The sequence below is a fragment of the Tachypleus tridentatus genome, chromosome 12, assembly GCF_004210375.1.
Source record: "Tachypleus tridentatus isolate NWPU-2018 chromosome 12, ASM421037v1, whole genome shotgun sequence".
NCBI lineage: Eukaryota > Metazoa > Arthropoda > Merostomata > Xiphosura > Limulidae > Tachypleus > Tachypleus tridentatus.
This window is the reverse complement of record NC_134836.1, coordinates 17103334-17119622: the sequence shown is the minus strand read 5'-3', so window position 1 is coordinate 17119622 and position 16289 is coordinate 17103334. Positions and strand designations below refer to the sequence as shown.

Sequence of the window (16289 nt, the reverse complement as noted above, 5' to 3'; positions counted from 1 at the left end):
GTATTCTACACTGGATGAAGTAGGCAGGTCTCTGTCTGTGGACAAATATTCCAGCAATTGGGAGTGGAAATGAATAACTGTTTTGTATTTTGGGGCTGCAAAAGAGGACGGACCCAAGAAAACACCTGAAGCTAAAGGAAGTGGACTAGCAGTCACCGGAAGGAGTGGTGGAGATACAGATGGAAAAAGACATAGATTCATCAACACTTTTAGTCATGGAGGGCAAAAGACACTTCAGATGTTTTGCAAACTACTCTACTAGAGGAACAGAGAGATCTGTCTGCACTTCCACCATCACAGAGAAACAGAGAGCAGCAACATATGTCTGAGATAGAATGAGGGACAATAACTTCTGAGTCTCTGGGTAGGAGATGTTGTTTGCAGTCTTCAAGTGTTGCACCATTCTCATCTTAGAGCAAGAAACAGAGTAATGGTGTGTGAACCACTACAGTTAACACAGCATGGTTCCAGTTCACACTCGTAGATGTTGTGATGTTTGCCACCACAATAAGCACATGTTAAAGAACCATGATATGATGTCTTTGAGTGACTGAATCACTGACACTGGGCTGGGAATGTATGGCTGTACCTTGTACTTCAGATAACCAGCTTTGACTGTAGCAGGAAGATGTGGAGATGTAAATAAAAATGTCAGAACATTAGTGGGCATTATAATTCTGTCTTTGCAAGTGGAGATTCGGCACATTGTAGAAACACCTTGGTCGGACAAACCAGCAAGGACATCTAACTTGGGAATGTTCTTTAAATCCCTTTCAACTATAACTCCTCTTCAAGAATTCAAAGTTGTAAGGGGAGTAACCTCAATGGGTATATCCCCAATGGCCTTACATTTCAAGAGGAGTTTGGTATGTTGTGGTGAAGATGTTTCCACTAAAATGTCTCCAGAACGTAACTTCCTTACTGACTTGGGGAAGCCAGCAAGCCCCTCTAAATCCCTTTGAAATAAAAAAAAGGGAGACATTTGCTTTAAGGATTTCTCAGATAAGAAATGCATAATTGGAAATTGAGGTACAAGATCTGATTGCGATGGCAACTATAAAACACAGTCATCCATGTGTAGTGCTTTTATGATGATGATTTTTTTTCAATTTGTTTCTTTTTTTTTTGAATGGGGGTATCCATAATAAAAGAAATACATTTCAGTGACCACTGAGTTCACCCACCAAGGGGATATGCAACAATGCCAAATAAGGACATTGCAGCAACTCCAGGGTTTAGTGGGAATTATAACAAAACATTAACATCAGAAACAATGTCCACAACACCTGTTGAGAACATCCAACACTGGTACTTGGCTGACCTTAGCCCTAGTGAACCAACCAAATGACACTGGGGGTTCACTCCCAGGCTGCCTATCTACAGGAATTCAAAGCCAAAATGGTGTATTAGGGTTGGACCCCTCACCAACCTGGAAAAATGCATTTCTGATAGATACTTATCTCTCTGCACATCTACACGTGTAAGTGTGTTGCATCAATCCATAAAATAATTACCTTAATGCTGTAGCCCTCTACTAATAGAATGACAACACAGCCTCCACATTAATAATCTCTTGTGAGCACTAGCACTTGATCATAGGCTCAACCTTAACAAGGCAAATGAAACAGTGGGAAAGAAGGTAGTGCAGGTGTAGAAATTTTTAGCTCTGGAAATACTACTCATCCCTCTGCTTCACTCAGAGTCAAAATTTTACACTAAATATGGTGAGAAAACCAGTGCTGACCACTTACAAGGATGAGTTCCTTCCTGAATGTGTTAGGTGTAGTCCACATATCAGCCTCAAAAATCTATTCTAATGTTTTGAAAAAAGAGAGAGAGAGAGAGAGATTGGGATATGCCAAATTAGATGGGATGCAACATTAAAAGGCATTTGTTCAGATTCATGAAAAGATTATGTCAGTCTGATGAACCCGTGAACCCAAAAATTAAAGTAGAAAGGAGCAAGCCTCTGCAGGAAAAGGTAACTCATGATAAAAACAGGCATAGGAGATGTCCTCAAAAGTGGGCAGTCTAAGCAGGATAGAAACAGACAGCTCTAAATAGACCTAACAAACTAGTGGAAATGGAATGATCATAAACTGAGAAAATGAAGGGAAGAGAAACGGGAAAAATTATTCAATCATATTTCTCGGCAACCTAAGGAATTGGAAGAAAAGATCAGTCATGGAAGAAAATCAACTGATAATCATGAAATACAGTAAGTGAAGTAGCAAATATGTGAATGTCTGAACTGTGATGACTGCATGTGAGTAGAACAAGAAAACAGATGAAAAAAAATATTGTTAGACAAGAGATAAAAGATGTTGATAAAACCATTTGGTTACCAGTAATTATTAAAAAAAAAGACTAGTCTTCATGAAAAACACTAAATAAAATATAGGTCCCAAAAGTGGATGCCTCCTTAGCAGTTAAAACAGAATGATGACGTCACTTTTCTGGAAACCAGACTACGGACAAAGTAGAAATGTTGAGAACCACCACACCCAGCAAGAAAGGAAAGAAGCAAGTTGGCCAGAAGAGTAGCAGCAATACTATGGGTTGTGTTGGAGCTAATAAGCCACCATGACAGAAGAGAAGTGAAAGATAATAAGTAAAAGCACACAGACAGATAAGGAATCATAGGATATATGTCACAGATCCACAAGAGCCCTTTAAAGTGGATATATGTGTAACAAGAAGCCAGGGTCCTAGAAAGCAACATAACCTCTTATACAAGAAGAGAAGAAGAGTGAAGAACTTTTGACGTCAAGCTATTTATGGACCAAAGATGCAAAGAAGATGGTTGAGCCAGTCCTGTATGAGAATGAAAAAACTTTCAGAAATATTATGAAAATCAGAAGGAAGAGAATAGGCAGAAGAAAGAGGTGGTTAAGTATGAAACACAGGGGCAGACTCTGAGAAGGAAATTGCAGACCCCAAAAATTGTAGTAAATGGAGACTACAAGTGTGCAAGATAGCAACAGGGAAGCATTGAGAATTTTAGAGCCAATAAACTGCTCCAGGGAAAAATTACTGTTGAGTCTTGACAGCTTATTCTATAGTAGGTGGAGTGGAAAGTAGGAGCAAGAGAGAAAGGAATAGACCCTTGAAATTCCTGAAGTCTAGTGAGATAATAAACTAAGAAACTAAAGAAGGATTGTTGTTAAGCAGCCTCAGCCTACGATTCCAGGGAATTGGAACACTTTCAAAAAACTGGTGCAGAGTAAAGGTCAAGAAGAGAGGAGAAAAAGTGGTGAATACCTGAAAGGGAAGCATTTGGACCAAAAAAGTCCCAAAAATAAAGAAATTAAATCAAACAGAGACTTGCATACAAATAAGAATGGATGTCCCCATCACAACTGTCAGGGTCATGATGAATAGTCATGGTGAAAATATAACAAAGTAATAGGATAAAGACAATGAGATTACATGAAAAAAGAGTAGCTCAAACAGAAAGGATACAATAAACTGTGGTTCAAGAAATACAGAATGGTCATGATTTAAGGCCAAATTAAAGGAGTTACAAAAAATTAGGAGTTAGGACACACAAGTAAAAGAGAGAGTCATGTAATAAGGTTATGAAAGTAGAAAAGGAGTTGCCTGTTCCTCATCATGGAGAGAAGAGGCTGAAATAATGGATGGAATCATGTCAAGTACCATGGACATATGGGCCTCAGGGCATATTTTTATGCATTCATTGTTTTAAGTAACAAAGAAATGTGATGAATAGAGAAAACAAAGTAGCAATCAGGAGAATAGGAAAATAGTTTAAAAAGGATAAAAGTAATACAGTAATAAATAAAGACAATTAATAAAAGTGACCAGAAGCTGAAAAGACAGAAAATCACACCTGAATACAGGCAGTGCCAGGTAAAGAATACATCTATGATCATGTGTTGGTTTTAATAAGGACTACTGGCATTGTAGGTTATGTTATTCTCCTATTATTGGAGGGCTGCAACACTGACAGTTACGTTACAGGCTAACACAATATATATATATATATATATATATATATAGACATGGAGGGGTGGGAGTTTGTTCCAATAAAACTATCCCTCTTTAGTCAAATATATTGTATAGAATATTTCATGTAAGGGAAGCTAGTTACTATTACCATTGATTATATCAATTGTCACCTAAAATTATCAATTAATTATTTTACAATTAAACCAGTTAATATCATGAAAATAGTCAATTAAAATAATTTATAATCAATGTTAAACAGTAGATTATTTTAAGAAATATTCAGCTGGTTTAGTTGTCTTGTGGAAATTTGTACAGGGAAACACAAAGAACAATTTTAATCGTATTTTCAGGTTGTTATAAATTTTGTACTACATTGTGTATACGATAAATTTCACATACGATAAATGAAAATTAAAAAAGAACTTAAATCCTAAATTATAGTACCTGTAGATATTTATCAAACTGAAAAAATGACAGTCAAAACGTCTTTTTAAAATGAACCAAAACATTCAGAAAATGAGAATATTAGTCTTAAGTGAGAGTAATTAGTTAGCTGAATGCAATCAATCAATGAGTACTATGATAGATCAATTAGTTAATTCCACTAATCATACAGTTCAAATTTTGCACTAAAAACTCTTCAGTAGAACAAAATATACTTAGCTAGTTCAAATTATTAATCACTCCACTATCAGTATCATTAATATACACAAGATAAACAAAAAGCTGAAACACAGACTCCAAAGACACTCCACTGATGAATATTCAGTTCCACTTGGCTTCAGTTAGGAATTTTGGAAGAGTGCACAAATTACATACATATTCTATATGGAAAGAAAATTATGACTGCAATACTTTTAAACAAAGTGAAAATCCTCTACTAATGCACATACATGTAAGACACCATACAGTGCACCTTGAGTCAATAATGAATATTACCATATTGAAACTAGTTACTATATGATTCACTAGCAGTAATTTTTAGATATTAGTTGCATCTGCTCAGTAAGTTTCCTTGTTTAACAGTTAAGGAGATAAATAGCAAGTCTGAATTATATCACAAGATTATTCTATGATATAACAGAAATTTCCAAGAACTCTTACACTAATAGACAAAATAATTTCCCCTTTATTTTATAATTCTTCTATCATATTTTGTTGATAGTTTTACACTGATAAACTTGATAACATTTTCAATTCCTCTGATATTCTGGACATCCCTCTCAGCCTTGCACAGCTGACATAATAGATATTGATTTAAAAAGTTATCTATATATTATTAGCATTATATCATGAATGAAGACATGCACAATCTTTTACAGTTTACATTTCTTACAAGAGAAAAATGTTCACTTTTACTCAGAAAAATCAATTTTAAAGTGTCAATTATAAGATTAGATAGAGAAATCAAAAACCTCATCCAATACACAAGTATTCAGCATTAAGTTCTGTAAATCAAATAATTGAAAGGAACTGAAAATAATAAATCTAGTACAAATCTAGACAAAAGCCTGGATTCATTTCTCTCTCTCTCTCATAATTTGGGTATCATATGTACCCTGGAGGGTCAGGTGCTCTTTGACCTCTTCCTCCTCCTTTTACTTATGTGGTCATGCAGTGTTTGATGCTGTTAGTTACTGCTTTTTGGGTCAGAGTGGACTGAATTACTCTGACCCTTTTTCAGGGTAATGTCCATGTACTGGTATACATGTATAGATATTCTTTTGCCCTATCATTAAGATGTCGAGTTTGTTGGTGGCCTTTTTTTTTAAATAAAGGTTTCTGACAAATTCTATTACTTTTCATTTATAATTATTTTACATATATATATATTTTTTCATTTTTTTATGTTTAAAATATATGTTGATCGGGGAGAGGTGTTTAGGACTATCTTCATCATGTATGAGGTACCTGTCTAGTTCACATAGTAATTCATTTTTCATCCAATTTTTATCAAAATATGTTATTGTGCTATGTAGGAGTCTATCTGGTATGGCTGAATATTTATGTATAAATTAAGATGATGTTGCTCTGGGAACTCTATATGCTGTTGTAAGGAGAGTGTTTTGGATTGTTTGTAGTTTGGTTTTAATTGTTTTGTCACTTACAGTTACCTATGCTGGAGCCGCATAGTCGATTACTGGTCTAATATATGTTTTGTAAATTGTTAGTATGTTGTCTGTTGATGCTCCACTATTCTTGCCAGTTAGACACCAAGCACAGTTGGTTCTTTGCCAGACTTTATTTTTAATTTTGTTTACATAGTTAATCCATGTTAATCTTGAATCATAGGTTAAACCAAGAAATTTAGCCAATGTGGCAGTCTGAAGTAGTGTTCCATTCATATATATTTCAGGCTGTAGTTTCTTGTATTTTGTCAATTTTGTAAATAGAATGAATTGTGTTTTTGCTGTATTTATTTTTATTCTGTATTTTTGACAGCATTCTCTTATTCTGTTTAGTTGCAGTTGTATGTTTGTGGCTGCTATTGTTGGTGTTGTGGCATTTTCCCAACAAACTGTGATGAGTATCCATGATTAAGATCCTTCAATGGCATATTGTTTACATACATGATGAAGAGTATAGGGCTAACCACCCCTCATTGAGGGACACCAGCTTCTGGAGTAAAGTACTCAGAAAAGGTATTCTCTACATTTTCTGTTTTCCAAAAAGTTAGATAACCAGTGAATAATTCCACATGGTAGTCCCATTTCATTCATACGGAATTGTAGACTATTGTGCCATAAAGTGTCAAATGCTTTCTTAACATCAAGAAAGCAGGCAACAGTGCATTTTTTTTTTTTATTAAAGCTTCCTATTATTTCTTCACTTAGTCTGACTAAGTGGTCAGTTATTTGCCTAAATTTCCTGAATCCATTTTGATGCTATCTCCAAGAATGTGGAGTGTCTGTTACTGATTATTCTCTCAAGAATTTTACCTACACAGCTGGTCAGGCTGACTGGTTGGTAACTATTAGGTTTATTTGCTGGCTTTCCTTCCTTATGGAACATTAATATATTAGCAAGCTTCCAAGAAACTGGTATGTATCTTGAAGATAGAGATAAGTTAAAAAGTGCTTTTAGGTGGTCAAACAATTTTGCAGTGCCCTTTTTTAGAGGGATGGCTTGTATCTCATCTTTACCTGGAGATTTGTCTTTTGTGTTTTTTACTGCTTAAAGAAGTTCATGTATGGATATTTCTTTCATTAGGATCATGTCTTTGTAGTTTGTGATGTGTCTTGTGTTTGTCTCAGATATACTTGTTGGGAAAGTTGGTTCAAATTGTTCTTTATTGTTTAGTATATAGTTTGTGACTGTTGTAGAAATATGTATTCATATCTGGGTCAGAGTGAGTTTTAAATGTATTTTGTAGTTGGGCTTTGAAAGCTTCAGCTTTTTCCTTATTTGTGTGTGCTATTGTATTATTGTGTTCAAGTGCAGGATATTTCTTTGTGGCTGAATTGCCATTGGTGAGTCGTTTAAGGTGTCCAGAATTTTCTCCAGTCTTTTTTATCATGTAGTTTTGAATAGAAATTATCCCATTTGTTTTTGTAGTTTTATTTGTGCTCTGATGTAATTTCTTATATTGTTTATTTGCATTTTAGTTTCTCTGTCTCTTGTTATCATAAACTGTCTTTTTAGTTGTCTTCATTTTTTGATTAGGGTAATTATTTGGGTATTTGGTTTCCATGTGTTATTTGTTGTTTTATGGTGTTGTTTTGGTATGGTTTTATTAGCTGCTTTCTGAAAGCACTCCATTATTGTCTGACAGTAGTTATCCATTTCAATATGGTTTTTTACTTCTTTTATAATGTTATTAGGTAATTGATTGACTAATTCCTGTCGATAGTTTTGCCAATTTATTTTATTATAATTAAATTTATCTTTTCTGCAGGTTGTATTTTTATGGGGGGCGAGATCGAAGGTGCAATAATATATTGGTAAATGGTCGCTATCAACATCTTTTCTCACCTGAAATTTTATTAGCTTTTGGCTCATATTGTATGTATTGAGACACAAGTCTAGTACCTGGATTCATGAACTGTGCTTAGCTTAAAGTTAAAATTAAACATTACTTGGCAGGATTAGCAAAGTATAGAGCTCCACAGTCTTATTCAGCCTGCATTAGGTATTTATTTTAGTGATAATTTAAGATGGTTTAGTTATTCATCTACAATGACAAATACTTGAAATAGAAGTGAATACATTATTTGCGTCGCTGAACGCTTTAAAATTAAATGGAAGATATACCGGGCGATATTCTTTTACATCTTGCATTTTCTGCTCTACTACCTACCCTTAACAATAACTTCATTAAACTTAGATTAAGTAACAGCATAAATATGATTAACGATAAACAGTTAAACTTTATAGTTTATCTTGGTAACGTTATACAAATTAATTAGTTATAGTATAACTTACACTAAATAAATAATACTTTTAATAGGCCTATGAAATTTAAATCTGAACTTACTTTATTTATATGCTTGAATTACAAACAACGCTAAAACAAAATCCTTGACTGAATAAATACCATTTCGCAAAACTTTGAAGATAAAAGAAAAACTTAACAGTTACACTTAAAGCTACAAACTATCATTGTCCTTGACGCTTCTTTTCAGGTTGGGCATAATCGCAAATTTGTTTATCTTACAGTATTAAATTGTAATATTTTTCTGTTAACGTTAGGTGGCGAATTAAAATTTTATATTATGTGATAGCCTTTACTAATACATTAATTTTTTTTAATTTTTGTTTGTTAATACTTTTTCAAAACTTTAGGCTAATTTGTTATATTTAGTTTTTACTTCATTATGTGTGTGTGTGTATATATATATATATATATATATATATGCATTTCAGTCATAATTTCAACATTATCCTACATCGATATGTGTGACCATTTTGTGCAGGCGTGGCCCAGTGGTTAGCTTTACCGAACTGTGAGTACGGTAATTCAGAATTTGAAACAAGTCTTTGCAAAAATGCGCTCAGCACTTAAGGTTCGTGTCATTGTCCTCCTCTTCTAGTCTATCTGTTCAAAGTTATCCATTGATGGCTGATGTACTGGACATTTGGGACGTTTCATTTGAAGCAGTTCAACTTCCCTGCAGCCCAGCGTTTCCCGAACAGAATGATGAAGCTGATTCTCATTTTCACACCTAGTGTTTAAGAACTGTGGTAGTTCAATTACTGCTGCCAGCAACTACCATGATAATAAATAGATAAATGATAGATGTTTCAGCACTGGGAGCTCTGCTACAGTATTCCATTGAAGGACGTCTAACTCGTTTAGACCATTACTTCCTAAAGCCGAAAAAAGACCTTTATAGAATCGAAGTCACTTTGAACCAGCAATTATAAAGAACCATTGCAACAATGAATGGTAGATTGCTAAAGAACAAGTAACTACCTGTGAAAAGGCCTAGAAAGTTACTCAGTGATAAATATGGGTTAACTTGCTGATGATTCCACCCGTTACTATTACAGTAGTCGTGATAGTGATACAAGATTTAACTTTTAAATTAGCATTACCAGCAAATTACCGCCATCTTCCCAGTTGGAAAGAGAGGACCTCAGATTGATCATTCAGGTAAGTGTACAGTTCGTAAATATTTGTTTTATGCAATTATTTCCAGAGTAGCGTTTTGTTTTTGTTTTTTCAAACTTTGCGCAAAGCTACACGAGAGTTGTCTGCACTAGCCATTCATAATTTAGGATCGCCATATAAGTGGAGATAAAACCATGCAGCTACAGAGTTACATAAATATTGTGTAATATATACACATGAAAATTATACAATTGTTATGTAAAATGCACAAATTCTGTAGTTTGAATGCTGCTTATCAGAGAATTCAGTAGGGTACATTGCTAGGTGACCATGACATGCGATGGCCAGAAGTTATTTGCTTCCAGAGGGCGTATTGGTATGATGAGCATGCATGCAAAAAATCTGTGATTGTGTAGATTTTGATTGGTTGCTTAAAATTTGGAGCAAAGCTACACGAGGACTATCTACGCTAGCTATCCCTAATTTAGCAGCGAAAGACTAGATTGAACTCAGTCAGTCCTTACTGTCCACCTCTAACTCTTGGACTGCTATAGGGGCTATAGTAACATCATCTATCTTTATGAAAGAGGTATAATCCAATTAAATATATAATTTTTGTTCTTGACATCTATCACGAAAATTGAGAATGAGTTGTTTTCACAAAATCCAGAAGTCAACGCAAAATATTGCCAAATAAACCACTTCTTATTCGCAAAGCACAAAGTTAATGTATGCTTAAATGATTTAATCTGGTATTTAATCCAAGTCGAACGTCCGGTTACAATGTAAGTAAACATTTAGTAAATAATTGCGAGTTTACGTGTTATTACTTCATTTTATCGTACTTGTTTATAACTATACTATCTTAAAATTATGCTATTGATCTGAATGGTCATGTTTTCTCATGATGAAAATTAAATCTCTCTTTTTATTTTTAAAGCATTACTCTGAGCACTGTGATTACATAAAAAAATAAAAAGATTGGGAAAATAGAAGTAACACGAGTTGTGTTTATGTATGTAAGAACATATTAGCTAAATATAATTTCTTCAGAATCCGAAAGAAAGAAACTAAGAATATAAAGTTAAAGCAATAGTGGTGTATCCTGATAAAAAGATTAAATTAGTATTAAGGATTTGGAATAAAGCGCGGCACACAACTGCATTAATGTTGCTTCTTGACTTGTGACACTTACAATTGAACCACTAAGGAGTCAAAAACGTATTGAAATGGAACAATGAAAGTGTTACTAGTGTTGGGTAGAGTACAAAGAGCCCATTGTGTAACTTTGTGCTTAACAACAACCAAATCAAACCAGTTCATCCTTCAATTGTTTAACAATGAAACAATATACAGCCTATAGGCAATAATTGATCAACTTGTCAAATGATTCATTGATCGTCATTATCATGTCAACAATGAAACCCCAAAAGTGAGTGCATCGTTTCAAAAATTTGTGATTTCGAGAAATTAAGTGTTATAGCCAAAAATAGATATTGTGAAGCTTGTCCATTAAATACTTGCATATAAAAAGGATACTATTTGTATTATATTTCAGGTTACTGTTAGGTTTTTAAATATCGAAAATGTATCATGTTACAACGACTCTGCAAGACAATTAACAAGAGTGGAAATCTGTGTAACCTAAGGAATGAACGCTCATCAAGTGTTGTTACCATAATTAAAGACTGTTCAAATTCGTTTGTTATCAGCAAACTTGTGCTACTTTTTCTTAATAAATAAAAATTTCAATCCAAGCTTTCCCATTTATCTTTGTTTTACATCAAATTGTGCCCCCCAAAAAAACACAACTAAAACATAGGAGTAGATCAAATTAAATTTATCTATTTATATTTATTAACGATTGAAAATTTGTCAAAGAAACAGTTAACAGATGGGTTCCTGTATGTGGTGAGAAGGCCTCCAAGGGAAGACTCTGTATTATCATTTTATCTACTGGAGGATCTGAGCTTTCATCCACGTGTTTGTCCCAGAGAAGGGGAGGAGAGGATCCTGGTGTCTGAGGAAGTGGTGTTAGTAACACTTTAACACATAACTTTGGTCTTGAATTTATGTAGATGGGTGGCCTTGGAGTGGCTTCCTCAGAGCGGCTAATCTTATTGTACAAGGGTCAAGCAAGTATCAGGAATGGGCATCCTCAACAGATGTTGTGGAAATTGTGTCTGATGCTTTTGTTTTGGTATTGTGCTTATAAATCATTAGTGTAGTTGCAATGCCATTTCTTTGGTATTGTAGTGTACTCCCCTCGTAAGACTTCATGGTGGGTGAGGTCAGTAGGCACTGAACAACTTTAATTTTCTTATGGATTTCTGAATTCCAGAAAAACAAAGTTATAAAAAAAAACAATTAACAGATAACCCTACCAAATATGGAGGACTCTGTTCCACAGTTACCACGCAAGCCGATTCCTGTATTTTGTTTCCCATTCATCACTTTTTGATTGAGACATGATTAGGGCAAATGTTTCCATTTTTACGCAGAAGGTATTAGAGGGACTTGTTGGCTCTCCAAAGTCAGTCAATAAGTTACGTTATTTTGAGAATACTACGCCACACCATAATGAGCTCTCCCAGAAATTAAATATCATTAAAGACATACCTATTCAAGTTACTTTTCATGCTACCCTGAACTTGTCACAAGGAGTTATCATTTAGACGAGTTTAAAGACCATCCCTGAGTTTGAGATCGTCGCTGGTTTCTCCATCAAAAGAGTTTCAGAGGTATGATTATCTACACTTGAAAGAGTGAAATGTTCTGATTTTGATGTTTACACCGCCATCTCAATATGCCACTGTTAAGGCAGGTTATCTTAACTACAAGGCAAGGCCTTATATATTTAACCCTCTCAGGTGTTTCCAGTGATAGCGGTTTGACTATTCTAAAATATCTTGTCGTGGTCCTTTGATGGGTGCTCATAGTACTGGCAAAGACCATGATGCGCACGAGTGTCAACTGGAACCTCACTGTGTTAATTATTGTGCTTCCCTCCCATTTCCTTTTTCTTCTTGCCCAAAGTGGGTAGGGGAAAAAGAGATATAACACTTGAGGACTTCTTACTACGGAGCTGAGAAGTTGTTGTATCCTACTCCATCTCAGATATTTGTTGCTATGCTACATTTCACTGATACAGTAGGAGTTCAGACAGATTTTTTATATACCTTCAACAGAGTTCTTTTTTCTCCATGTAAGAAGTCTTTTGCTCTCTGTCTATTTCTGTCTCTTTTCCCACCATTACTTACAGTGGTTGCTTGAGTCAATCTTCTTTAGTTTCGAGGTGCAGAACCATAATTTGATCATGGTATTAGTCACTCCTCTTTCTGATAGAGATCTGGCAAATCGTCCTAAGAAGGCTAAATAGAAGTCGACAGAGCTTTTTTTCAAAATAAAATGTCGTATTTGGAAACAGGAGTATTCTCCACCAATTTTTCCTCCACCTAAATAAAAATAAAAATGTCCACTTTGACACAATGGAATTATCGAAATTTTTATTCTAATTTGATCGATTCCACCAGTCTTTCCGTGTGTCTTTTCCTACAGAAAATATTTTTGACAACAGCTAATACTATCACGTTCTGGCAGCTTTCTCTTTACCAGAGTGACATGTTGTGTGATGGACAAATTTATAGAGGTGTGGCACTGTTGGTTGAACAGTATGTACCAAACTTGATACATCCTTGGAGACTGTAGCTATTCATATATCCATGATTTGTGCCAATCAACGTTTGTTATCTTTACCTGTCTCCAGGAGAGACTTTCAATCAATCAGAGTTGGATGCTTTTGTGGAATAGTTGCCATCTCCCTTTTTAATCTTGAGATAATTTAATGAGCATGATCCCTTAAGAGTTGGGGTTGATATTGATGGGAGAAATCGTTCTGTGGAGAGTATAATATCAAATCACAACTTTTTTTTTTCACCTGTTTTCCTGCACCTAGTCTTTTACTGGTATTGATTTATCTTTCCATTCTCCTTTACTTTTTGCCATATTCTTGGAAATTTGACTATGATCCATTGGGCAGTGATCATTTCCCCATCGTCTTCAGGGAGATTGACCATGGGCGTTGTGACCCGACCCGAGTATCACGGTAGAAGGTGTAGGAGGCTGACTGGTTTTTCTTCACTACTCTTTCGGAATGTAATCCTATTGTCGTTAATATTCCAAATCTACCTTGTTTTATTCTTTTTTGTATCGAACATTAGAAAGATTGTACCTTCCATTGGTCATTTGTTTTTCTCATATTCATAGCTAAACTATGGACAGAACCCAGACATTCCAATGTGTAGCTTTGTACTTAGTCATAAACAAACACATCTGAATAAGATTACTCTATTTCAATCGTCTAATGAAGTCAATAGTTTTTATTTAGATTTCATTGTTGTTTAAATAGTTTTATTCTGTAGGAAATTTCTCTGTGTTCATTCTTACACACTTTTTAATGTAAATGCTTATGTAGAATGAATTTACACAGAACTGCTTAAGCGACATGTGAAATTTTTGCTATTGTGAGATTCCGGTGTTTTGACATCCAACATGTATCAAGGTCACAATAAACAGATGTTTACTAAATGTACTACGTACAGGAAAGAAAAAGATCAAGCAAGCATGTCAAACAGTAAAAACGTTTATTTATTAACTAAACGATTACTGGTATGTTACTAACACTTGTCGTCTTCTTGGTTGATTTGGACGATCTGGTTGTTTGGTCAATGAAAGAGATGCGTATGTTCTACAGACAAGATACTGTTATTTTTTATTTTGTTGAACCTCGTGCAAAACTACCTACTTGACTAGGTGATAGACTCGATTTATGTGGATGAGAGTTAGTTTACAGACTTATTAGCATATAATCCAGAGTTTGATTCACTGCAGTTGAGAGAGAGCATATAGTCTGTCGTATAGCGATGTGCTGGAAGAATAAAAAATAAGAAGACGTAGTGTAAACGTTCTTGTGAAACAGTGTTTTCCAAAGAGTTGTGCCGTGGAATACTGATTAGTATATTTCAGATGAGCTGGTGGTATGACACGAAAATGTCCATTTTTCTATAGCCATTTAAGAAAAACAAATTATACATGCAACTAACTACCTTTGAAAAACAGTTTTAATGTAATCACCAAGTAAAAATACAAACGGAAGTCATTTTACATATCAACATTTGTTTTCAGGTGTTTATTTGTGTCAGTAGGGGTGTGTCACGTGTTTTTAATAATTTAGAATGTGCTTTGGCAGAGGAACGAGGGAATTATAGAAACATTGATGTAGGACACAAAACTACATACTTTGGGTTCTTCTGATGACCTATATTTATTGATGTAGGACACAAAACTACATACTTTGGGTTCTTCTGATGACCTATATCTATTGATGTAAGACACAAAACTACATACTTTGGGTTCTTCCAATGACCTGTATCTATTAATGTAGGACACAAAACTACTTACTTTGGGTTCTTCTGATGATCTGTATCTATTGATGTAGGACACAAAAACAACATACTTTGGGTTCTTCTGATGACCTGTATCTATTGATGTAGGACACAAAACTACATACTTTGGGTTCTTCTGATGACCCATATCTGTTAATGTAGGACACAAAACCACATACTTTGGGTTCTTCAGATGACCTATATCTAAATTATTCAATTCTTTTGGTTTCTAATGAAATTTTATTTTATTGCATCACACATAGTACAGCTTCAGAAACACTAAATTTAAATTATTCCTTCATCAATATTTTGTTAATAATATATTTAAAAATATCCAACTTGGATCACAAATAATGCTTAATATTTTTCAATTTCAATTTTAGTTTTGCATGGTCATAGGTTGTCACTTAACTATGTGTTTGGAACGTTCTACCACTAACAGTCGAAAAACCAAAGTAACAATAGAGCAGTGATAAAGATAATGAAGAGAAATATCTTGGGAAATATCCTAAACTATAGATCTCAATCAAACATGTTGTCGTTAGCATGGATTATCTGTGAAGAATATGAATATGCTGTGTTAGGCATTGATCTTAAAATGTTTTCCACAGTGTTTTTCTATTAAATATTCTCTTTGTGGACTTACATTTGCAAAATGACTATCTGTCAACCAATACTTTTAACACAGGTGTGTCTACAAAATTATTAATAACCTGATTCGGTTGGGAAGATGGAGTGTAAGTTAACTCTATGCTAAATTAACTTTCATAAAAGCAACAATATTTACACGACATTCTCTAAATGTCAATTTTAATGAGGTTTTAATCTTTTAAAAACAGCAAAAAACTTCAAATTATGCTATTCTTGGCACAATAATCATTCGCCTTTTACCAATAAACGTAAGAATACTAATTAGGGACCCCCCAGTGGCTCAGTGGTATGTCTGCAGGCTTACAACGCTAAAAACCGGGTTTCGATACCCGTGGTGGGCAGAGCACAGATAGTCTATTGTGTAGCTTTGTGCTTAATTCAAAACAACAAAACAACTACAAATTAGATTAATAATATTGTGAAATACAGTATGCTCTTAAGGCTCTTTGCTTTACCTGGTCTCGAACAGTGATTTTTCACGTATTTAACATATACGTGACATAACATATTAAAAAAAAATAAGTGAAACTGAAAAAAGTAGCAAGTAATGAAATTTAAGTCATATTTTAAAGGTCAAAGACAACTTTAAAACTCTCCGACTCCCCTCACCTCAAAGCATCATTTACATTACATTGTTAACTTGAACAATCAAACTTTGAAACTCCCCTAAACTT

General features: G+C 34.4%; 1 long non-coding RNA gene across 2 annotated transcripts in view; it reads right to left on the bottom strand.

Moving 5' to 3' along the window:
* LOC143235009 (uncharacterized) overlaps positions 1-8645 on the bottom strand; it is a 68895-nt gene extending 60250 nt beyond the window's left edge. For both annotated transcript variants that reach the window (XR_013018888.1, XR_013018887.1), the window contains exon 1: positions 8444-8645. This is a non-coding gene — a long non-coding RNA (uncharacterized LOC143235009). The remainder of the gene's footprint in view (positions 1-8443) is intronic.
* Positions 8646-16289: the final 7644 nt, after the last annotated feature.